This window comes from Cupressus sempervirens, chromosome 9 (assembly GCF_028749045.1).
Source record: "Cupressus sempervirens isolate cs-2001-9-10 chromosome 9, ASM2874904v1, whole genome shotgun sequence".
Taxonomy (NCBI): Eukaryota; Viridiplantae; Streptophyta; class Pinopsida; order Cupressales; family Cupressaceae; genus Cupressus; species Cupressus sempervirens.
The window spans coordinates 426,577,290-426,605,164 of NC_143126.1; the positions used below are offsets into that span (position 1 = coordinate 426,577,290).

Genomic DNA, 27,875 nt, shown 5'->3' on the forward strand with positions numbered 1-27,875 from the left:
GATACAAAAATATTGGCTATATGGTCACCTTAGAGGAATGATTTCATATTATTATCAATGAGAAAAGGAAATGAAAGCATTTTTCTTAAAATACAAAAGTTATCTCATGTGACCTAGCCCTATGATAAAGTGACTCAAAATTTTGGAATTAGTTCTCCAATTCGTAGCTTCAAACTCAGTCGTATACTCTATAATACCTGTTGTACCCTTTGCACTAGGTTTTTGTAAGTTGGTTGAAGATTTCGGTTGTGCTATGGCTTGCATGACTGGGAACAGTAAAGGACACCAAGGCAAGGAAAATTATGGTGTTGAGTTACATTGAAGTGTACAGGTAAAAGGAGAATGCTAAAGGCAAAAGATCAATGCCCAGCATAAGGATGACTGACTCCACACTCGTTAAAAGGTTTCAAATAAATAAATAAATAAAATTTCAGCTTCCATCAGTTAAAAGAAAATCTGTACGAAAAATCTAAGATGATCATTTGGATTCCAAAAATTAAATTGGCTAAAAAGAAAAGAATAAGAAGTTGGAAACAATTGGAAGATTAAACTTCAAAGATTATAATAATTACAATTATTAAAATTTGAACATTATTATAAAGTACAACTATTAAAATTATTAAATGATAATGGTTCCAAATCATGATTATATTTAGATGAACATTTATAAACAATTATTAAAAATATTATAAAAATGATAATTTAAAATCCTTTAAGATACGTTTATAAATAATTTAATTATTTTAATTAAATTAATTATTAATAAATCAATTATTTTAATTCAACTATTTATTAAAATAACTCATGCAATTCCACAGATGTATTTTGTTCCAAGTCACTAGGTTCTCTATCTATCTGCCTAGTGATGGTGATGCCCTACCTAATTCTTTTTTGACAATGCTTCCACCCCTTCGGCATGCTCCCTGCAAGAATTTTCTCTGTAATTACATTATAAAATATATAATCATAAATAATCATAACACTTAACCTTTCATCATAATTTTATGAATTCATGATTAACAATCAACTAACATGTCATCTACACTTGAAATCATAATGACCAACTAAATTACCATTTCACTAGATTATATCAAAATAAACTGTCAATTGACTTCATGCGAACCTCAATGACTATATTTCAACCTAGGTTAAAATTTGGGATGTAACATACCATTCCCCTTGAGGTTCATCGCCCTCAATGAACTGGAAATTGCAACAAACATTATAACGTACCATTCCCCTTCTTGTTCTTCATCCTTGATGACCTCTACAATTTAGACATTAAAAGGATATTATACATACTATATATATATATATATATAACATTGTGATATCATTTATTTTCTTAATTGGGTCAGATTGAAAATCATAATCAAAACTCAAGACCCATTTTACTTTAAAGTTTCTAAAAGATACTTGCATGGTAATATAAAATTTATCACATACTCACCTAAGTTCTCTTTACCTTGTGATTTTCTTAGCATCTTTTGAGTAGATTCTATTTCATGTTCCTGTCATACTCATGCAAGCACTCCCCATATCATTAGTTCAATTTCATTTTGATATCTTCATTTAAGAAAAATTTCAAGATTCAATTACTGAAATTAAGATAAGTATTCAAAAATTGAAATTCTTTAGGCAGCAAGTTCTTTATCATAATTTAAATCACTCATATGTACCATCTGGCATATGGCCCTCATTAATGGATAGATCTTCCTTGCAAACTTATAGATTGCCTCTAAGTGAATCTATTTTTATTTTTTCATTGCAACCTTGGCCTTCAAGCCCAATATTTCATTAGAATAATCATTTCATGTTAGGATATCTCCAAAACATTATACAATTGCTCAATAGGTAAAGTCAACATCGCATGTGTATTATACATGTATAACAATGTGCTCAAGCATAAAAACATGATATACTATGCAAGATCATCAAATCAAGATCATGTAAGCAACTAAAACTATTCAAAAGATCCTCATCATCCATTTGTAATTATTTGGAAATTCATCTTTTCCATTTCTATGATTCAGGCTTCTGTGCTTATTTCATCAAAAGTTTACATCAGTAAACAAACATTGATAGTTCCAAATCTTTACTGGAGCACATAATGATCCTTTTGTTTAACCAACATCGTAAAGAATCATGGTTCATAGTTTTTTCTTCATTCAATTCAAGTTCAAATTGGTAACAATTTATTTCTTTCATTAATTTGGGTCGACAAACCTGCTCATGATGGATTAAGATAACATTTTATCAAGATTATAAACTATGTTTGGATTGTGCAAGTCTAGGCATCGGGACCCTTTTTAATCTTCTCATTCTCGACAAAGAATGGCCCTCCCACTAGGGATAAGGCATATGTAACATTTTGGTCCTGCCACTAAGTAATCAGGTGGGTTGAAGTCCCAATAGTTATTCGAAAAAACAACTAAAGCATCTAGACAATCAACAAGATCAATTGTTCTTGAAAATCCGCCTAATTCAACCCTAGCTGATGATTTCAAAATTTGGGTCATCAAACCTGATCTCCACCACGCAGCTTGCCAATCCTTTTTATCTTTTTAATTGTTTATACATTTGTCCATTTCATATCATTTCAGCCTTCACGGTTATTCTGAATGATTTTTCTAGTGTATTTTTCTAGTTTTCATTGAAATATCTGGATATGCAAAAATAAATCTTTTTCAAAATTTACATTTTTAGTTTCTTAGAAATAGTGTTGGACCCAAGGTTTTAGTGTTGAACCCAGTGCTCTAATACCATATGCAACATTCAGTTTTCTTGGGTCTAATTTATCATTCAACATATTCAAGGGATACAATTACTGATTTGAATAGAAAATATGACTAAGTGAATCAACTAATCTTGAACAGGATTCATATGTAATAAATTGAGAGAGATAACTGTAGACAGCTTCATCTAGGACTTAAATCATAACAAGAAATAAATACAAAAAGGATTTACATTTGGCTCTTTGAACAGTTTGATGATGCAAAAATATTCGCTATATGGTCAGCTTACAAGGATGATTGCATATTATTATCAATGAGAAAAGGAAGTGAAAGTGTTTTTCTTAAAATACAAAAGTTATCTCATGTGACCTAGCCCTCTGACATTGTAAATTTACATGTTAGTATAGATTTAAACAATAAAGTAGAAGAGCACATGTTCCCCTATTTTATTGATATTCAGTGGTGCTTCAATAAGAAACTCCACCAATTTGTTAATTGAGATGGTCACTCTAACCACCCATACCTCAAAAACTTTTGGAGAGTCATTCCCCCTTATGTGGTGTGGAAAATTCAAAAGGAATGAAATAATCACATGTTCCAAGAAAAGGCTTCTCCTAGAAAGGTGGTGGCTCAACTAGTTATCAGGATACTAAAAGAATGTAGTGGGATGTGGCATGGGGTGTGGCTAATTCTTGGGACCTAAGTCTGAAGGTGGAAAGATTTGACAACTCTAAAGTTACTACTAGACATAAAGTGGTTTGGCACCCCCCCTGGAAGATTGGTTGAAACTCAACTTTAATGGGTTAGCCATTACTGGGAGGACACCAACTAGAGGTGTTGTTCAAGATAATACATGTAAGATGGTGGTTTCCAATGCTGGGAACTATGAGGGGGTGTGACAAACAATGAAGTAGAAGCCTTGGCCCTATTATGGGGAATGAGGATGGCGAGAGCTAGAAGAATTCATAAATTGGTTATTAAGGGAGATTCAATTTTGATTATTAATGTTGTAAAGGATGGAGTTGATAGGTGTAACTAAAAGACAAAAGAAGCAATAAAGGAAATCGACAACCTATTGAATGGGGTACTTGAAGTCTACATGGAGCACATATAGTGGGAAGGCAACAAAGTTGTGGATGACTTGGCCAAAGTGGGTCATAACCTTGAAGGAATAAAGGAATTGGATGATGTCAGCTAAACACTACCATCCACACAAATTATTGTAGAAAGTGAACATTTTCTATGTGGTGCAATTTAATGAATTACAACAAATGGAGTAATGAAGTGGATCTAGGTGAGTGCAAGAACCCAAGAGTGAAAAATCATAAAATTGAGAATATTTTGAAAGATTTTGTGTTTATTTTAATTTGGTGTTCCCCCACCATAAGCATTAAGTGATATGGTGACAGGATGATCCACACAAATTTAGTCATGATGATAAATAGACCAAAGTTGGGAGATCTGTAAAATAATAACGGTAGTTCCCTTATGCCACACTCAATGCAGTATTGACAATAGTTAACATTGATCAAAAAGGTACCATTAGCACATGCTCAAGATGGATGGGGATTGGAGTATGTGAAGCCTTGTCATTTTATTATGGCAATTGATTTCTTTCTTAGATTCATTATTATATCTTTAAACTATCTTGGCTTTCGAGTTCTATCCAAAAACGAGATATCAAATTTGGTGATTGAACTTGGTGAAGACATGGGTGTCAATGATTGCATTGAACTAGATAGGATGAAGACTATATTGGGGATAGTGAGGAGGTAAGAGCTTATCTATGTGAATTTGGTTTGTTGTCATTCATGCAATGCATTGAATGGCATGATGAGAATGTGTCGATATAATTCATCAACACCTAGAATAATAGGAAGGTGAACACTAATAAGGTGATGTTTGAAATGATGGAGGAACTCATTGTGATAGTTGGTGAGATGTCTCTTGAAGGCAGGAGTTAGTGCAAGTAGGCTAGGGTTTCTAAAGAAATGAGCTTGAGAAAATTCTTCCATCCTAAAGAGGAGCTTGTTCACATGGGTTTTTTTTCAATGGAGTACCTACCCAAACCTTGGGACATTGTATGCTATACCGTTATGCACTACATAACTCTCAAAGATCGGCATCGAGTGTTGTATTATTACCAGTTTCCTATTCTAAACCATTTTAGGAACTAGGACCTGATTTCCTTCTCACACCTTATTTCTCATTCAATGGAGGACATTGTGTTTGATGTTAGGAAAAAGAGGGAGGAAGGAAGATTCTTTTATATTCTGCACCAAGCCTTCGTATTCAAACTTTACAAGTTCCTTGACTTTCTGTCAACCCACCTCTTCTAGTTAACCCTCTTGCCACTGTTACTCCCCAAGTCTCCCTTGACTCTAGAGCATTATTGACTCTATCACTGATACTAGGTAGAGTAATGAAACTGTGAGGAGGTCCAACAAAAGGCTTAAAATGGAAAACTTTAAGATACCCCCCAAGTAAGAGGTGAGTTCCAAGTCCACAGAAAGTGAAAGGAGACCCACCAAAAGAAAGATGAAGGTCATGGATACTAGTTTAAGGGATAAGGAGGTTCCAAGCCGATCTCACATTTTAGATACCTTTGAAACCAATATTTCTATGGATAAAATCTTAGGGGAAGATATCAAATCCCTAATAAAGAATGTAGCTGAAAGTAGGGGGAAGAAGGGGCATCATAGCCATGAGTAGGATCAGAGTAAACCCCAATTGGACACACTAGAGAATTTGATACATAACCTGGCTGATAATAAGGAATCCTTGTGCCAAAAGGTTTAATCTAGAGTAGATCTTTCTACTAAATTCATGCACTTGGTAGCAACCACTCTTTATTTTTTGCAGTTAAACAAGGATGAGAAGCACAAAAAAAAGGAGAGTGAGATCACTCACTCCTGCTATAGCTTGTTGGTGGATGATTAGCCCAAGAATCTTTAGGATAAACTTGTCAATTAGAGGTAGAGAAATTGACGATGTAGGATCCTAATAAAAAGGAGGAGGAGGAGGGGAGGTAGCCCCTATGCTTTATTTTATTTTATTTTATTTTGTTCAATGTTATGGTTAAAACTATGAACTTTGTGCCCTTGGAGGCATTTTTAGTTGTTATGGATATCAATCATGTTATAAGAAGTGTTTATAATATTGGTTGTTAGAATATTTTTTGGCATAGTATTAATGTTAAGGGCAATATAGTGGATGCTATTGTTTTGAAGGTTAATGCTATGGGGTTAAATGTTAAGATTTTTTTTTTTAATGTCTAGAAAAGGAATTGGTTAGATAGTAGGGGTAACTACCATTTGGCCTCTAGCACTCTATACCATGGGATCAACCCCCCTCTTTTGATTGTTGTATAAATACATCAAAAAACATGTGGAGAGCAGGAAGTGATACATGATTTTTTTGGTTTGGTGTCAAAAAAATTGAAGATAGATAAATAGGCTAATGCTTACTTCACAAACATTGTGGTAGACCACTCTAATTAATCATAGTTAAAATCATCCCGTTCACATTATTTTTTCGAGATCTAAATATGTTTAGCTTATATTTGAATAATTTTTTACTTCTATTTTTCATAGTTTGTAAAAATATAATTCATTATTCATAATTTTATTTAACTATTGCCTTAACCAACACAACTATGTTTTCTATCCTGCTCAAAATCTAGTGCCTCCATATTCTCTTTACATCCTCAATCACACTTGGATGATAGAGGAGACAGGTTGTTGCATATGATCCAACAAATGCTTTTCCTTCTCTCTATTGAAATTTATCTCACCACTTACCTAGAAGTAACACAAACTTTGTAATAGGGATTTGGAGAGAGATCCATCTATGCATAATGACTTATTAATCTATAAAAATATTATAAAATAATATTCTATTTCAACATATATTGAATTTTTCAAACATTAGGACCCACCAATATCTCTTATCATGCGCAATTGCTCCTTTACATTGTCTAATTATCATTTTTTAAAATATTTTTTTTCTTATAAAACTTCTACCTTAAACTATTTATATGAAAATAATTTAATTAATTAATAGAATAATAATCCTCTCAATAGAACACATTAAATATCTAAACAAAGACAACTATGGAATGAATAGAAAATTGTAGATCATGGAGCAAGTAAGGCACATCTGTCTTGCAAAACGAAAGGAATCAATTTTTGTTTAAATTATGGTGGGCTTATGCTCATGAAGTTGCATAAATATAAGTTCCATTTCTAAAGATAACATAGGAAGATGAATGAGCATATAAACCTTCTTTATGCTAGTTCTAGAAAAAATCTCAAAGATGGTTCTAGTTATTAATATTTGTGTTTAATTATAAGGCTTAATATTTTATATAAAATTACTTAATAGTGTATCTAACAAATTTTATTAAAAATACAAATTATAGTATATTAAAATTACAAATTATAATAATAATTTACACAACAAAAATACACTAACAACATTTAATATATATAACATTATAGATGTAATCCTTCCAACCTTTGAAAATGTCAACAGCAGGTTTATGTTGTTTGGAAGGCGTAGGTATTGCAACCTTTGAAAATACCAACAGCTGATTTATGTTGTTTGTAAGGGGTAGGTATTTCCAAACCGATTAATTTTTTTAATGAGGTTACAAAAACGTGAAGTGGTTGTCCACGTGTCTAAGAATGGCGTCATCTGATAGTCTAGAATTCAACGAAATTATTCAAAGCTGACGGACTGATAGGACACATGAAGCATCTTACACCGTGATTTTACAGCACGCCTAAAATCATATTCAATTTGAACGTCTAAAGAGTTTTATTTTCAGCATACCTATTTCTCCGCGGCTCTGTTTCTTTCATTTTGTGTGCAGAATATTATATTTCTGCTTTAGATAGGACAGTCTGAATATTAAAATAAAATCAAAAGCGTTCTTAATATCGGATCTTTGGTTTTTATTGTGCGAGCTTCTATAATTACCATCAAATTTCTTGTCTCGCCATCCAGATGAAATTTCATGATCCACTATCTTATGATGCATCATCAAAAACAAGATAAGTAGATAAGAAAGAATAATTACGGACTAATCGGGACAAACCCAACTCGACTCCTCTAAATTTGAATTTGATGTTGATTGGAGGTAGACATTTAAATCATTCGTACGGGTGGGTACTAATGATTCCAGTTGTGTTAAGATAAGCAACTTTTATGTCAGATTAAGACTCGTTTAAAAATCCGTGATGCGATTATCAAAGGAAGTAGAATGTCAATCTGAAGAAACACAAAGTATTTAGTTCGAATCCTTTTCACAATAACGATGCCTAAAATATTTAAATGCGTAATCAAAAGAAATCCCGATCCTTGATTTATCCAAAAGCGATATTGTTATCTACATTATCTTCCTGGCGACTGGAGTTTACCATTAGGTTTAACTTTTAAAATATGGTGCCAACAAACTTTAGCGTCAACGAACATCATGTCATGAATAGAAATTTTATCCTATTCACACAGCAAACAGTGGAAAATCAACTCTAGTTTTCTTCCACAATCATCAATGCGTATGGTGGCGTTCAACAAATTCGCGATATAAAAACAGAGTAGTGGGAAACACGTTGTGTGTGCAACATTCATCGTAGGAGGCCAACCATTGATAAAGACGAAAAAGTGGGCGCATGGAGAAAATGACAAATAGCGAGATAAATGCTCATCTACCAGATTTCGTGTTGTAGGGAATTTGGATTCTAGCTTCGATTAGGCGTAATCTAATAATATTTTCAAATAACGTTTGGATTCATAAATGTTAAATTTTTGTGTGTTAAAACATCAATAGAATTATATTTCATTGTCATTGAAATATGTCTTTGTGCAAAGTATAGTTGTATTGTTAGATGTCAATATAAAATTTTCTGATGAAGATTTGTGAATATTTTCATTATTGTGTGTGGGTGACAATTTTAGGAGTGGTAAGGAAAAAATCAAGATACTTCATAGTACTTGTTGAATAAAAGAACTCTTATATGTTATATTCAATATGTGAAAGAAAGGTGTTTGAAATCATTAAATTTGACATGTTGGTAATAGTTAAATGTTAGGATATAAAAATTTCTAAGTTTTAAAAAGTTGTAACATGAACTTTGGTAATAATTTCTATTTTATTATATGAGTTTATAAATTTAATGAATTTTATTTCTTAAATATTTCAAATAAGATTTTTTTAAATATGAGAATAAATCTAAGAACTTGTCTAAGCTCTTTTATTAGTTAAGTATTAACTATCCATGTCAGTTTGTAAACCCTATTCAATATTTAGTATTAAGAATTAAGCATCTAAATTAGTTGTCCAGTAAGAGAAAAAAATTAATTGTAATATAAATTAGAGAAAAAGTCAAAATAAAAATAAAAAACTTAAAGATAATATTTTCTTTCCTCATCTTCCCTTTTTGTTTTGCATTATCTTTTATTTTAAATTTGTACATAATTTTAAATATATGTCATTTCTTTCTATTAACTACAACATAACAAATCTCTCTTGGAAAATTTTAAGGTATCGTCTCCAATAGCTCATATGCATTTTATTTGAGTGTATTTATGGTTTCCCTTACTATTTGGTTTGTTTAGTGATACTACATTTTTTCCATTCCTATGCTACTTTTCATTTTTGTATGGAATATTTTTTTAAGTCAATATAATCATGATTTTTTAAAAGTTTTATTCATTGAAAATAATGGATGATAATCTTACTATAGATTTAGTAAACATGGGGCAACATCTTGTTTTGGTCTTCCTTGAGAACATAATTCTCACTTTATAACTTTTTATAGGAGAGGCTTTACTTTAACCAATAGATGCTTGTTTTGGTGTGAAGATTTAGAGATCATGGGAGACTTGATTATGAATTTTTCTTGTGTTCATGATGTTTAGATCTCTTCTTTGATCTTTGGGGTGCCAATTATCTATTTTTAGAAATATCCATCAACTCTTCTCCTATTGGATATTTCCATCACCCAACATTTTATTGCATATCCTTATAATATTTATCTCCTACATCATTTTTCATTCATATTTGAAAATCCATGAATAATAGGGTTTCCTAAGATGGTTTTTACCGCTTATGGTGGAATTTGCTAAATGAAATTTTTTTTTGAGGTGGTGGTAAGGGTAACTGTGGTGGGGTTTTGTGTGAAAAACTTTTGAGAAATAGACATGGTGGGTTAGTCATAGTAAAGGCACTTCCTTAAGGAAACTTGTAATGCCCCACCAAGGGATCCAAAAAAATTAACCTAAAATTTTACTAAGTTTGCCAAACAATTCTTTTTTTAATAATGAAGGATAAAACATTGACATCAACACATAATAGCTGAAGCAATAACATACATACAACTAAAGCATACATAACAGGTTACATTCCTTAAGGATCCTAAGACATTGAGTCACATTTGATCTAATTAATACTAAGTCAAAGCACTGCCACATCCACATGAAAGAATAAATATAAATTCCAATGTCCATATTACACATTTGTTCTAAATGCCTCTTGGCAATTAAATTCGGAATGCTCAATCATCCACTGTACATGACACAGGATACGAAAGGATTAAAAGAATATACATGTGTGAAAATGAAGTACATCATCGTATTCTAATCCATGATGCAAGTGCAATAAAGTAAATGAAACCAAATTCCATACATGATACATCATCATAGAAGATATAAACATCCATTGTAAAAGATAACCATATATCATAAAACACAATTAACTAAGTGCACGGTTCCTCCCAACTGTAAATAGCATCATTAGACCATCGTGGGTCCTAGCCATCCCTCCATGCATAACATCCCAAGCTACCAAAGAGATCATCAGTATTAACATAGTAGTAATGTCACTCCTAAAACATACTACATCATATGTATAAAGCAATCTGACATGCTACAACATATGCATCAGAAATCTAATCATGCAAAACAAGGCATAAGATAAGTAAATAACATCATCTACCATACGCTAATCACCAATGTAAGCATACATGTCCACCATTATAATCAAGAATGCATCAGCCACGGTGTCTCAGATGGATCTCAAATGATAAGAGTGAAAAAGCACTACCACCTAACCATGTAGGACCTAAATGGCCCACTCCCACCATGCTGAGGAGATAGTCTCAAGTCCCAAACAAGCTATCAATCACATAGCACAAATTCTCTCTAAGTCTAGGAATCCTTAAAGTATGATAGCTCAATGGTTCCAACACATAGATCAACATCTAATCCCAGAGGCACACAAAGACATGTAGGAAACCTACTATGCAAGCAAAAAAGTGTCATCGCATGGATCATGCTAGAGTTACCCTGGTAGTCTCTCAATAGACCATGGCCCCCTAGTGATCCCTATGCAACCACTAATATCCTCTCATACTGATGAGGCATACTACGGAATGCAAGGTCGCAACCAAGTGTTCTCTCTACTCCAATCTTAGTTTGTAATAGCACTCAAGGCATGGGTGAGAACAAACAATTATCTTATTAGGTTCATTTAATCCCCATTTAGTGTAAATATTTTCACTTATTAAAACAACTTACAATGAGTTACCTTGGCAGCCACTTAGGGCCTTGGCCCCCATTGCAAGCCACTTCTCGACACTACAAGTAGATAACCTACCCTAAGATCATGGAATCATAAATCAAAAAATCACCGCAGTCCTATAAAAGCAATTGGAAAAATACCAAAAGATAATCCACAATAAAAGCATCAAATCTCCATGATCAACTGAAAAGCATCCATTAATAATCATGACCACAATAGTTCTCTATTGGCAACTGAAGGTACCACTGATAATCACAATATCCATTGGTTCTCAATAAGCAACCAAAAAGTATCTCAAAGTAATACTGATCGAAGACTCCAAAAATGGTCAAGTCAAAACATGTCACAAAATGACATCATCAAGATCAAAACAAAAACTTTAGTCCCATTAAGGTGACTGGAAAGCAACCCAAGTATAACTGATCGATGATTCAAAAATGGTCAGGTCAAGTGTCTCAAATACTTACACCTCAGCTTCACACAAGAAGAATAGAAAGTAATAGCAATCAGTAAATACAAACATCTCATAGAGCATGCCATCACATTACCATGGTTGGGTTTTAAAAGAATCGAGACCAAATAACATCAACATGCCATCACATTCGCATAACTCTCAAGCCTCTGGTAGACATCCTAACTGGTCAACACTCTAGTACCACCCAAACCCCAAACATGGATAGCATAAAGAACAAGATGCAAACACATATTTTAGTTTGCTTTCGCAATCACATGGTTAAGCCAAATATTAGGTTTTAGGTTTCATTTTAAGTACATTTCAAATGTATAAGATTCTTCATTTAATCTACAACTCAACCCATTTATTTTTTGAATAAAACATAGAATTATCCCTTCATTGTTTTAAAATGATTTTCTAAAATAATTTAGAAGATAATAGCTTACTTATCTAAATCATTAAACTAGTTTCTATTGGCTTCTAATAAAATCATTTTACTAAAATCAATAAAAAACTCCCTTAGTTCTAAGAAACGATTCCCATTATCTAAATCATTAGAATAGTACTTAACATCTTTTAATAATTAGTTTATAATTTCCTTAACAACACTCCAAGGACAATCATTTATTTGAAATAATCTTCATTAACTTTAAATAAAGTAACCGTCAACCTTATTAAAATCAATCTCATTAATAATGCAATAATTATATAGTTCCACTAAATGCTTATATTAATATTTCTTTTCTTTTAATTTTCCCTCATTTAAAAATTCATTTACTTAAATTGACTAATAATTAATTACACTTCTTCTACTATTAACTAATCTTAATTAAATTCTTTGCAAAATCCTAGCTTGTTGCCGTAAGGGCACAGTCTACTTTTGGTACTGAAAAGACTTCTCATTTGGATAAAATCTTGAGTATAAATGTCTTAGATCTATGTTGGCTTAGTTTTTATTTCATTCCATGCTTTGATAGATTATTTTTGTGAAGTTTAAGCACAAAGAACTCCTAGTTATGGAAAATGGAGGAATTATTGTCATTGAATAAAACAATCCCAGTACGAGGGCCATATCTCCTTAATGAATTGTTGGATCGGGCCGAATTTGAAATATGTTGGAGAGGGCCAAGTTGCACCAAATCTGACTAGAGCGATTGAATAAATTTGGTAAAGGTAAAAAGTTCTGAATTTTTGAGTTTAGGTCTATGTAAGGGACAGTGACAGGGCAGTTTGTGATGAATTTCCTTCATAAATAAAACTAGGGTTTCCTAATGTTTTCTTTGCAGCCAAATAAAAATTAACATACATATCTAGATTCCAATTTCAAGATTGAAGATTCGTTCATAGAGTATATTCAGACACATATAATAGACACGATGAAGACAAGAAGAGAAAGAGTGCAAATGGAATATGCAAAAATCACAAGTGCACCTGGATACTGATGCTAATTTGCTATGCCTCAAAAGTCCATAGAAAAATCCCTTCCTTCTTCAACATTCACCATTCCTCCAAGAATCAACCAATCGAAACCCCCATGTGACTAGAAGTGCTTGTAGAAGCATATGGGCATGTAGAAGCATATGAGCTTCTCGAATGCATGTAAGCTTGTCCATACACACTAGGAGAGCCTCTATATAAAGGCCTCTAAGATGCATCTAAAATGTGTCTAGAAAGAACTAGGAGATAAGCATGACAACTAAGCACATAACTTTCACAACAAGAAGATATACATGATGAAGTCTCTAGAATGTTGTAGACACCATGTGCTCAAATAATGTGCTAACTCCTAAGTGTAGACAACACGTGCATAATTAGAGTGCGAACTCTTGTGTTGTCAACATGACAACTCACAAGAGTTCACATACTCCCATGTGAATAAATATTAAAATAATGCACCCTAATTTATTTAATTAAATTTCTATATTTAATATTCTCTTTACACTTTTCAATTTAATTTGCTAATTTTTATATCTCATGCACTCACTTTAATAAATCCACTTGTTTTATCTTAATATATTTATATTTTAATCACATGCACACATCATGCAATCTAGAATCTTTTATAATTTTAATATATTTTCCACTTTTAAATTCATTTTTGAAACTTAATTGCTAAAATATATAAATATTTAGCATTTATTTAAAAATGAACTCTAATTATTAAAATAAATATTGTCACATTCCAAATTTAAATTTATAACTTTTATCTCCAAATTAATTCCTTTTATTTAATTAATTTTCCAATTAATTAAATAAAATAAATATTAAAATATCATATTAATTTTCCATTAAATTAAACCATGAATTAAATCTTTTAATTAGGCTTAATTAATAGAAAATACACCAAAGACTCATAAAGTAAAATACAAAAACCCATCATAGAAAAACACATACAAAATCAAACCAAAAGGGCTAATATCATGAATTACGTCATCCGACATATTCAAAGGGTACTTGACTCAGATACTTGTCCTAATTTTCAATTGGAACAAATGGCTTAAAGGGTTGGGATTTGGACTTGAAAATTTATCTCCCCTCTCTTACCATTGAGATAATGTGATAGGGTACGCTCATCTTGGTAATTCAGGGAAGTTGATACCCGATACCTGCAACCTGCATAAAATTCATGCATGTACAAGCAAAATATATACTAAGCTAAATAGGCAATGGCAAGAAGTGGTGCATCGTGTAGATTCTGACTAGCAGGTGACTACGACTCCCTTCCTTAACCACATCAGAAATGTCATACAGAAAGAAAAAAAACACACACACCATACACATGCAAGTATGGGATAAGTATCCATAAGAAAGCACATAGAATAAACCATCTATCTAATCATCATCAATAACTAAAGTCATTTGAATAATCATCATACATACATGAACTATAAAGTACCAAGTAATCTCATCATTTAATAAACTAAATGTAAAAAAACAATATCCGATAATCTCAAAACAATGACACTATTAATCATCAACATACAACTAGCTCGAAAAGAGTTTGACAATGACAACAAAATGTAACATAAGGGTAGCCACTACAAAACTAGATTACTCATACAACCAAAGCTATTATTTCCCACCACTTCCTTAAACTAGAAAAATCAATTAGTTATGACAATGTGTGCATTCAAGGGGATCTATTCATTAAATATTTAAATGGTAGCCAATTTCTTTATTGGAAAATAAGAATATTATAAATACTTTTTGTGAATGTAAACTCTATTAGATCTATCAAGAAGGAAAATTATTTAAAGGACTACTTTTCTAATTTTGAAGGTCAAAAGTGATTTGAATTGAAAGAGATATGAAAAAACTCTCTTCCAAAAGATTTATTAGAAATAATTAATTTTTAAAGGAGACATCTATAGTATCCTTATGGGTAGTTATAATTTAGATTTGATGCTAATTTAAAAATATTCTAGATGACCTTGCATGATTTTTTACTATTTTTGGCACATGTATTTTGCTATATTTCTAGTTTTTAATTTTTGAAAGATTTCATCTTAGATTATAGAGAGGCTTCCATTGACATTTTGGGATAGTTGTTGTAAAATGAGAGTTTATTCCATTGCATGAATACCCTCATGATTTTAGACTCACTATTAATGAAACATTTAGTAATAATTGGAAGAATATTATCAAGTATAAGTTTTAGTTAAAGAGGGAAGTTACTAAGTATATTATTAAATAATTTAGAGTGGTAATGATTCTGACAATGCTATGAAGAATTTTGTGATAATATGGAAACGACAAGACCTTGTGGAGAGGAGAAAAAGTTGTTATACTTTGAATTCTACCAAGAAGATCTCACTATTGGTTATGTTCATGTAATCAATAAATGTTTATCCTTGGAAAGAAGATTCAATATATTTTTATTTCTCATCCATTTATATTTCTTATCATTTCAATCATAAATTGTGTACTTCTTCTTGATTTGACCTCCTCTCTTCACTATTAATTATCATTTGGATGATTAAAAATATATCCAATATTACATGAGAGTCTTATCTTATAGATTATGGAGATTTAGAAATTTAAAAAATGCCCTCTAAATTGAAAAATAAATTGCTTCCCTTGTTTATAGGGAGAAAAATGAAGAAAATCATGAGGAATCTGATAGTTTGTAGTTTGAAAGAGATAACTTGGAGAAAAAGATGGATTAGAGGTGTCTTCCCTCAACAAGGAGGAACATATCTATATATTATATAAGAATAAAGGCCCAAGCAATGCCAATATAAACATGATGCACACATCTCCATATGCTAATTCTTCCAATCATGTTTAATCAAATATTATAGCCCCAAATATAGAAGAGTGGGCATTTAGTTTTTATAGAGATGCTCATCTCCCTATCAAATCTAGTATCTCCTTGGACTCTTCTCTCCTAAATTATAAGAATGAAATATTTTTTGATCTTATTGATATTGCTCCAAATAGTGTAATAATATCCTCCTAGATGAGTAAATTGATGATCTAAAAAATTAGTTAGATCAACATAAATGTAAGGGGCATAAAAGTTAAGTAGAGGTAAAATAGAAAAGTGAACTCCCTTGGATAAAAATAAGGGGAAAGATTTGGTTACCTCACTAGAGAAAGTACTCAGTGTGGAATTATTGTGAATTCTACCATCACACAATGTGTATATCCCCCATGACGATCATGTTACACTTTATTCATTTGATATTTTGACCAAATCTCTAAAAAGGTCAAAGTGAAACTCGATGCTCATAAATTATTCCTAATAATTACATTCTCTTTCCTAATACCTTTGGGTAAAAAAAATTCAAATTTACCAAAAACGTTTAATAGTATTTAAAATTGATAAATTTTAAATCATGATATTGCTAGCAAGATTAAAATGTGTAGTTTTTGAGTCAAACTCATTGACCATATATCATGAGTAGTGATTCACACACGAATCCATATCTCATGAGAATAAATGGAACACTTAGCACTCATTGGATCTAGGTGATGCTCATAGAGGTGAAGTCCCAATGCTTCACCTCTCTGAGTGTCATCTAGATCCAGTGAGTGTTAAGTGATCCATTATTCTCATGAGAGATGGATTCATGTGTGAATCAATACTCATGATATATGGGTCAATGAGTTTCACTAGAAAACTACATAGTTAAATCTGAGTAGAAATATCACAATTTAACTTGCTGTGGAAAATATCTCCTACTTATCAAATTTAAAATCATCATAGATTTTCTAATTTTACCTCTTTATGTTGAGAAAATTTACTTCATGAAAAATACTAAAAAGTATACTTTATTTATCCAATAGAGAAAAGTTATCCATTTTTCCATCAAAAACCTTTCTATCTTATTCATTCATAAATCTCCGCTCAATCACAATATTTAAGTCCAATATAGATATGGTAAGTATCTTTAATTTTTTAAAAATATATTACCTATTTTGTATACATATAATTGGTCAAAAATAATTAATTTGAGCTTTAAACATACCACCTTTGTTATTTTCCTTTAAATTGATTTTCATAACTCAAATAGAATAAATTATATCAATATCATTCTTCTTTTCTATAAAAAACATTTTTATTTATTAAGATCGAACTACAAGTACTTTGCTGATTTCAAAAGTGCAATAGACTTATTATTTTTTCATAAAATAATTTTTTAATTAGCATTGAATGTCATTTCTACTCCTAATATCATTAGCATTGATATTAATTTTTTTTACATTTTTATTATATCATTAGTAATAGCTGGATTTCTTTTTAAGTCATGTCAATTTCACCTCCATTTATTCTGAAAGTGTTAAACAAAGTTTATACACATGGAGTTCTTTCTATCATCTACCATATTTTAATTTGTTAATGTAAATACAAAATTAATTTTAAAAATAACCAATATTAATACTTCTAGTCATAAATTAGACTCATTAGTAGGAGATGATTTCCACAGTAAGGAAAAGTATGATATTGCTATCAAGATTTAATTGTTTAATTTTTGAGCTGAACTAAAAAAATTACACAGTTAAATCCTAATAGAAATATCACAAATTAGACTACACCAAAACAAAAACAAAAATTTGATCTATATGTTATTATAGTAAGTTATGTGTCTCAATGTGAGTATTTTGAAGAGGAAAGCCCCATGGGAAAGCAACAATATAATGAAGAATCGTCACTTCCAAAAGAAAATAAAAAAAGAATCATTTGTGTCTTCCTTTCATGAGCAAGAAAACATAAATTCCCAATTTGAGGATGATTATACTATGGAGGATTCCTCTAAATTTGAGGAGAAGGCTAGAAGGAGAGAATGTATAAAAAAATGGTAAAAGAAATAAGAATGTGAAGCATAGAAGTGAGGAATTCTCTGATACCTAGCATGAAAACTGAGAAAAAAAACCAAAGAGGGTTCTAAATTAAAGGGCTGTAATGAAAATTAAGATGGCATGAATCCAAATGATGAAATGAAAACCATCCTAAGAAAAATTGGAGATGAAAGTGCTAAGAAAAAATGTGAGGGATGGGACAATAGAAACAACTTGGAAATACATGAATTAAAACTAATAATAAAAGAAATCTTCAGCACAATGATGTTTATTGTAAAGTAAAAAATGAGGATAATATTTCCCATGTGGTTATTATGAAAACTCTACTAACCCCCTAAATTAATGCACAAAAAATAGAGATAACTGAGAGGGTAGACTTCATTATGATAATATAGAGAGGAAGGAGACTTTAGAGTAGTTGGATTAGAAGGAGCTCAAGGATGATAGAGACAGTACCATAGGTATCTTATAAATGGTCAAATCTCTACATATTTATTCCTTCTACATTGATTTATATTTTTAGTTAAACAAATTAAGAGCCTAACAAAGAGGATAACAAAGAGGAGCCTAAGGGCTTCTACCAGCTAGATCAAAATAGAGATGAAACTAAGGAGGAAACTAACGACATAGAGACTGATATCAACAAAATCATTGACTCAATTTGAAGAATATCCTTTACATGATCAACTCTAGAGTGGAAAGCATCCTCGATGGGATTGAAATTAATAAGGTAGCACTAAGGACTATCCTTTTGCATAATCATACATGAAATAAATATGCTTCTCTTAATTTGATAAATCTTCATTGTATGATAGAGAGATGGGAGATAATTAACTTGGGCAATTATATTCATCCTTTAGCTAGAACTAGTGTTGGTCCTAATAAATGCACTAGATCAAATATGAAGAAGAATAATATTGTTGACCCCAAAGAAAAATGTAAGTTACATGAAGCCTTCCAAAGGATTGAAGACCTTGAGAATGATACTATTTTCCTTCGTAGACAATTCATTTCATTGGTGTTATTTCTTTTCATGTTCTTGTATCCCTATTTGTCTCTTGTTCAATTTTGCTTCAAGTTTCAATTTTTGTTGATGGTTTTTGTGTTGGCCCTATTTAGAGATTTTTTGTGTTTAATAAATCTATGTTTATGGTTAATTGTTTACTTATGATATTATATCTTTTAAGAGACATTTTGGGTTGCTACTTGCTCTATCCATGGTTATTTTTTTATCTTATGGTCTTATTTGTAACTCTATCTTCTATGAGATTGTAAGGATTTTGGGATCCCTTAAAAACCTATTTTAATCTTAATAGAGAACTTATAATAGTATATTTATATGAAAAAATCAATGGAAAGACAATTTAAATCAAACACAACAAGAATGTATGCTTGATGAAAAAATAAGAATGTCAAAATAGGGATGATTGAGATTGTCATGACTAAAAACTTAAATGGGAACTTTTTTCAAATATGAAAAAATATGAAGCATCATATCCTCACATAAAAAACTTAGGATAGGGTGGCTCTTTTAAACTCTTGATATTTGTTTCCAGGAAAAACATTGTACATGACTATTACATGTTCAAACTAATTTATTTCCTTAAAAGACCTTCATACAAATCTTACACTAAAATAATAAATTGGAAGATATATTACATATCTTATGTATCAACATGCCTATATATGAAGAACATGTCCCAATTCTTGATCACATTTTTGTTTGTTTTGTTGGATATAGTAATGTCTTTCTATGTGGAAAAAGAAAACAAGGAAGAATAGTGAGTACTATAGAAAACCTAAAATGGTTAACTATGTCACCATTGAAAACATGAATAATATTGGCTATGTAAAAAACATATAATACCTTCAAAGGTTCATTGCAACATGTAAACAAAACTTATTTCTCATCCTTGCTGAATTATTGGTTCCATGCTAGGTTCTAATACCATACAAATTAATTTGAACTATGGTACCAAATTGTAAATATTGTAATATGTTTATTATTTCATAATCAAATTAAAAATCTACAATTTTTTTTATTGTTTTTATAATAGAGTTATTGCATTGGACTTTAAGATTTATATTTTGTAATCTAATTCTTTGTGGGTTTTGGGCGTCTTAGAACCTATGTTTACCTTATGCAAAAATTATCCACTGTTAGTATAACTTATTCATGAAAATCCATATGCTATTTTACGTTGAACTATATTTATTATTAAAAAATATATAAATAATTATATTTTATGCTAATGCATTACTTGTATAGATATAAATCAATTTACTTATCATTTCATATTATTAAGTTCTAATGAAATAAATATTTGTTGGAATGATAACTCTTTTTTGGTTATGATTTGAGGGATATAATATTTAATCGAAGCATTAATTAGTACATTTTCTATTCAAATTATTATAGTTTCTTTCATTGTAATTAGTAATCATAATTTAATGTTGTCTTTTTATATTAAAAACTAGTAATGTTTGATATAAATATTGTCTCTAGGGTATGTGCAGGATCATGGTGTACCAAACTATGGCCTTAAGTGGTAGTGAAAAATCAACAAATCAGGGTTATGTCAACTTGACACATAATTTTAAAGTGGTTCTGGACTTTATATCAAAAAGTTGTAAGAAAATAATCTATAGGAAATTGAATCTAGTTTCTATACTAAAAGGCCTTATCTGGAGAAAAAATTATTTGATTGGTCAAAAGTTTGGATTTTAATGCAATACTACAAACATTTTAGGGTGAAAATAAAAGGTAGGTGTATGTCTGACCACCTTAATCATAATCAAATGATAATATTTTTAAATATAATTTTAGATATAAAAAGTAGACTCATGCCTAGATGTGACGCATATTTTTGAAAATTTTTATTCCAAATAAATAATTAATTATGAATTTTCTACTATACTATTTTCAAAATTAAAAAACTCTCGTGTTTGACCACCTCAACTAGTTAAAAAAAATCAAAATTAAGTTTTTTTTTTTTTTTCTTATACTAGTCAAAGCATAGAATGTGACGTATCTTTTGGATTTCACAGATCTTATACGGTTTGAAAGTTATAGCTATTTTTCAACCAGTATGTCAATCAGCACTTTGTAGCTAACTCCATTAGAAAATAAGTAATAATTACTTACTAAACTCATAATTTAACAATCCTTACATTTATGAAAAGCTAAGAACATTCTTAAGAAACCCTTTTCATTACATCAAATTTTGGTTTAAAAAAAGTCGTCAGCTACATGCTTGAAGTATAAAACACATAAGAACATGCTAAAAATGCATTTTCGAGATGTTTTAAAGATTACCATATAAGGTTGGTATTGAAAGATATAGTAGGAATTATAATGGTATTAATTGTTTTCATTTAGTATCAGGATGGGTGGGCAAAAAGTTGGAATAGATTTTGAAATTTTTTGAGGCATTTCAAAACTACATATTTTTCAGATCGCCACTTTTTGGCACACCATGATCTTGCACATACCCTCTAACTCGAAGTTATGTTCAATGTCATTTGAATTGAGCTACTATAATTACGCTATTATAGTAACACTACAATGACTTTTATGATACCATCCCTATAAATTGTCTGTGAGTAATGGCACATTCTCAAGATAGAATTCAAGGAGGTGACAAAATCCATCCTTGATGAATATTCATTTTTATTGATACAAAGGGATTGGGTGATGTGACCATATGACTAAGTTGTAAATCAAATAGGTAAGAAATAAAAAAAGTAAGGACCACTTTCAGTTATGAGCCTCTAATCATAAATAGAAACCAGATTAGAATTATCATAGATAATGACCATAGAAAGGGTTACATATCCACTCTATATTTTACATCAAATGTGTAGATAGAAAACCAACCTAGATACATTTTACCTTTCAATCTTGTACTAAAGGTGTACATAGGAGGACACAGTATTGAGTTGTCCTACTACAAATTTAATCAAGGAAGGAGCTTGAGGATGGTAAATGATTAAATATTATTAATAAATAAAGATGATTATTAAGTGAATGCATTGCGTTAAAGATATTTAATATTAAACTAATAAATACTATCCTTTTTATACTAAGAAGAAACCTTAGATTAGATTTTTTTGATCTTGCTAAGATATTGGGTCAAATATGAGGTGATACTCAAAAAAAATTAATACTTCAAAAGATGGTGACCTCTACATGATTCCATTACATTAGTGTATTCCCCAAAATACAATTACAAGAGAAAATTATAATTTATTATCTACCTAGAAAATTATGTTTCCTATCTTATTTGATGGTTTGATGCTCATCTTGTTTGATAGATGGATGTCAAACCGAAGTTAAGTGTTATATGTCTAACTTGGATGCACTTTGAAACTCTCAATACCATAAGATAGAAATGCCTATCTCATATATTTTGATTCCTATCCCACATAAATGGAAGTAATTGAATCTATAAAATAATCAAAGGGAAAAAAGAGAAGCACTATCAATCTACTAGTTGACAAAAATGGGCAGGAAATATTGAAGGAGGATGAGGTAGAGAAGTGGGCCTCTAAATACTTTTAGGAGATCCACAACCCCCTACTAATTCAAATTAGTATTAACACTCAAGAGGATATGTTAAGCATTATGCACCTAGTCGTGAATGATCAGATGAATAATAATTTGATTACCAAAGTTGCAGAGGAAGTGAGGAAAGCTATTTTCAGTATGAAGCAGTTCAAAGCACCAGGCTTGGATGATTTTTATCTTGCTAAATTTCATGAATTTTGGGATATTGTCAAGTATGATGTTATACATTCCATGGGTGATTTTGTGAGAACTTGCAATTTGGTTAAGGAACTCAACCAAACTTTCATAGTGTTAATACTTAAGATGGAGGGACTGAGATATCTTGAAGAACTCATACTTTATAAAATAATTTATAAGATCCTCTCTAAGGTCATGGTGAACCGTATCTAGCCCCTACTCAATAAGTTTATAGGTCCATATGAGAATGGGTTTGTCCCTAGTAGACATAATCTATATGTGGTCATCACCAACCATGATGTGTTACATCCAATGGAGAGGTGTGAGAACCTAAGTATGGCTCTAAAGCTCAACGTCTCCAAAGCCTATGATAAGATAAGGAGGGAATTTAGATCAAATTAGGATTCAAGGAGAACTTTATTAGTATTATCCAAGATGTTTTTATACCATTCAATTCTCAATCCTAGTAAATGGGTCCCCAAGTATTTTTTTGCCTCCTCTCAAGGCCTTAGGCAAGAGAATACCCTATCTCCTTAGTTATTCATCATTTTAGTGGAGGTGATGGGAAGAAACTTAAAATCCATAATTAGAAGTGGCATGATTAAAGGCATTAAACCTGCCACATCTAGAACCCTACAGGTCATCCAACAACTTTTCAATGAAACCTTCCTTTTTGGCCAATCTATTAGAATATATAGTCCACAAATATAGCTCAAGGGGGGGAGGAATCAATTATCCAACTAATATCACAATTATCAACTTTATTAAAATTTAACCATATGAGCAATACTATCAAAAACCACAAGAAGATACTCCAACACAATAAAACTAGACATATTAACTAGGGAAACCCTTGATTAGAGGGAAAACCCTGGTGGGGATGGTACCCACAAGATGATATAATAATATGAATATTCCTTGTTAGAGGATGGACCATGTTAGGAGTTTATAAGAACATTGATTACATATCAGTCAATGTTAGGAGACCTTGAATCCCTATTAGGAGATTCAAACCCTATTAGGAGTTGGTCCAACCCTATTAGGAGTTTATGAAGATAGATAGACCCATTGCTGAAATAGATTCAAGGGAAAGATCAATGACCCATTGTCCAAATGATCTCTATATTATTCCTTTGAAATAATATAAATGAATTACACTTCCTTCCTCTATCATGTCAACCAAACTTATGGACCTTTTGATCTTGTAAACATATCACAAAACTCACATCCAATAATCCCTTGGATTTCTTACTCACATTTAATAAACACTCTAATCCTTTCACAATTAGAACTCAACACAATACTTGATACTTATTACAAAGAAGGAAATCATATTTCCTTTATACCCCATCATCAAAATAATTCTTTGAGTTGGTTTTCAGGCTTTCCCAATTAATTATAATAAGATAATTAATTTAAAATTACAATATCACTATTATCTAAAAATCTATATAAATTATCACATGTGTGACACTAGGGCTTGTGTATATGTTAACATCATCATTGGACTATCATCAATCACTTGCTGATTGCATATTAACCTTGTGATCAGGAAACTATATTGAACATGTCCATGAATGTGCATCACCAGACACTCAAAACTATGTCCATACAACTAAGACCTCTATTTGCTAATCTACTAGTCTTCATAGACTTCTTGCTATGTTGACATCAATGAAAAACATAGTCACGAATGCAACATGTCAATACTCTCTAATACTTAGGATACTCCTCCAATGTAGTATCATGAGCATAGATGCTAACAATCTCCTCCTTTGGCATTGATTGTAACATAAATGAAAAATATCTAAGTTCAATCAATACCAAGACAATACTCTATTAGTGTTGTTTTTGTTCTCATCTACTCAAATCCTCTTCATCAATCAAATATGAAATCCTCTAGAATATTGGTTTATTCATCATCTTCTTAGGATAAGCAATAGTTGTTGACAGTAAAAATCTCACTATACCTCAGAATTCCTCATGCTACATATCTCCCTCATAAAGATATTCCTCTTTCTTCTTTACATGAACCTCTAAAAATTTCCCTAATAAAGTAGAGAAATCCATGCATTTTTCCCATACATACTTGGGAGATGTTTTTTATGCATATTTTCCACCATTGACATCAATGAAAAAGGCCTCATTATGAAAATCTACTACTCCAAGTCTTCAATTTTCTCAAGTGTCCAAAGACATTATTCAAGACCAAATACCAAGAGTCCACAACAACTCCCCACACGAGAAGCATCAACATTCAATCTAATCTAATAATAGTGCTCCATAACAATGGACTAATGTAATCTCTCCATAATCTATTCAGAAGTAGGCAAGGGTATATAACCCCAAGCATACCTCTCAAGTAATCAAATCCATCTTTAGATAAGGGCTTTGTAAAGATATATGCAATCTGATCTTTAGTACTCACATATTCCAATCAAATCTTTTTTTTTGTTGCCTTCTCTCTCAAGAAATGATATTTAATAGATATATGCTTAGTCTTAGAATATAGTACGAGATTCTTGGGCGTATTCACTATACTTGTGCTGTCTCAAAATATGATAAGAGGTTCTGCAAAATCAATTCTGATATCCTTCAACATCTATTTCAACCACATCACTTCATTACAATTATTTTCTATTGCAACATACTATGCCTCAGTTGTACTTTGTGAAATACAATCTTGTTTCTTGCTTAGCCAAGAAACCTATCTTTCTCCAAGAAAAAGTGCTCCATCACTGGTGCTTTTTCTTTCATCCATACTACTTGCCCAATCCACATTAGTATATGCAGATAGACTAAAATCATTTGATCTATCATACCAAATTCCATAGTCAAATTTTCCTTTCAAATATCTAAATCTCCTCTTTACTACTGCATAATGATACTGCTTAGGATCAACTTGAAATCTAGCTACAATTCCAACTACATTTTCTATATCTAGTCTAGTGTGAGTTAGATGTTCCAAACATCTAATCATGGATGTGTACTTCTTCTACTAAATTGTACGTGTCTCATCCTTGTTAGATAAATTGTGACCAATTATCAAGGGGGGAGGAATCAATTATCCAAATAATATCACAATTATCAACTTTATTAAAATTTAGCCATATGAGCAATACTATCAGAAACCACAAGAAGATACTCATGCACAATAACACTAGATATGTTAACTAGGGAAACCCTTGATTAGAGGGAAAACCCTAGTGGGGATGGTACCCACAAGATGATGTAATAATATAAATATTCCTTGTTAGAGGATGGACCCTGTTAGTAGCTTATAAGAACATTCGGTACATATCAATCAATGTTAGGAGACTTTGAATCCCTATTAGGAGATTCAAACCTTATTAGGAGTTGGGCCAACCCTATTAGGAGTTTTTGAAGACAGTTAGACCCACTGCCCAAATAGATTCTAAAGAAAAATCAATGGCCCCACTGTCCAAATGATCTTTATATTATTCCTTGCAAAATAATAGAAATGAATTACACTTCCTTCCTCTATCATGTCAACCAAACTTCTAGTCCTTTTGATCTTGTAACTAGATCACAAAAATCACATGCAGTAATCCCTTCGATTTCTTACTCACATTCAATAAACACTCTACTCCTTTCACAGTTAGAACTCAATACAATACTTGATACTTATTACAAAGAAGGAAATCATCTTTCCTTTATACCCTATCTTCAAAATAGTTCCTTGAGTTGGTCTTTTGGCTTTTGTAATTAATTATAATACATTAATTAATTAATTTACAATTACAATATCACTATAAGCTAACAATCTATACAAATTCTCACGTGTGACACTAGGGCTTGTGTATGTGTTGACATCATCATTAGACTATCATTAGTCACTTGTTGACTGCATATTAACCATGTGATCAGGAAACTATATTGATCATATCCATGAATGTGCATCACTAGAAACTCAAAACTATGTCCATCCAACTAATATCTCTATCTACTACTCTGCTAGTCTTCAGAGACTTACTGCTATGTTGACATCAATGAAAAACACAGTCATGAATGCAACATGTCAATACTCTCCAATACTTATGATACTCCCCCAATTTAGTATCATTAGAATTGATGCCAACAATCTCCCCCTTTGGCATTGATTGTAACATAGATGAAAAATTTCTAAGTTCCATCAATACCAAGACAATACTCTATTAGTGTTGTTGTTGTTCTCATCTTCTCAAATCCTCTTCATCAATCAAATATGAAATCCTATGGAATATTGCTTTATTCATCATCTTCTTATTATCAACAATAGTTGTTGACAGTAAAAAAATCACCATACCTTAGAATTCCTCATGTTACATATCTCCCTCATAGAGATATTCCTACTTCTTTACATGAACTATTAAAAATTTCCCTAACAAAGTAGAGACATCCATGCGTTCCCCCCATACATAGATGGGAGACATTTTTCATGCATATTATCCACCATTAACATCAATGACAAAGGACCCATTATGTCAATTTACTAGTTCAAGTCTTCAATCCGCTCAAGTGTCCAAAGACAATGTTCAAGACCAAATACCAAGAGTCCACAACGACTCCCCATATAAGAAGCATCAACATTCAATCTAGTCTAATAATAGTGCTTTGTGCCAATGGACTAATGCAATCTCTTCTTCATCTATTTAGAAGTAGGCAAGGACATAACCCTAAGCATACCTCTCAAGTAATCAAATGTATCTCTAGGTAAGGGCTTCATAAAGATATAATCAATCTAATCTTTATTACTCACATATTCCAATCTAATCTCATTTTTTCTTGCCATCTCTCTCAAGAAATGATGTTTAATATATATATGCTTAGTCTTAGAATGAAATACAAGATTCTTGGGCATATTTACTATACTTGTGTTGTCAAAAGTATATGATAACAGGTTCTGCAAACTCAATTCTAATATCCTTCAACATCTAATTCATCCACATAACTTCATTACATTTATTTTCTATTGCAACATACTATGCCTTAGTTTTACTTTTTGAAATATGATCTTGTCTCTTGCTTAGCCAAGAAACCTATCTTCCTCCAAGAAAA

The 27,875-nt window shown here is 31.2% G+C and overlaps 1 protein-coding gene across 2 annotated transcripts in view; it reads right to left on the reverse strand.

Moving 5' to 3' along the window:
* Nucleotides 1-10,213: 10,213 nt before the first annotated feature.
* LOC149539118 (uncharacterized) overlaps nucleotides 10,214-27,875 on the reverse strand; it is a 50,527-nt gene continuing 32,865 nt past the window's right edge. Inside the window, exon 4 of one of the 2 annotated variants that reach the window (XM_089800458.1) lies at nucleotides 10,214-10,302. The gene's annotated coding sequence lies outside the window, so the exon portion shown is untranslated. Of the gene's footprint in view, nucleotides 10,578-27,875 lie in introns of both variants that reach the window. The other variant, XM_089800456.1, reaches the window with a different exon arrangement.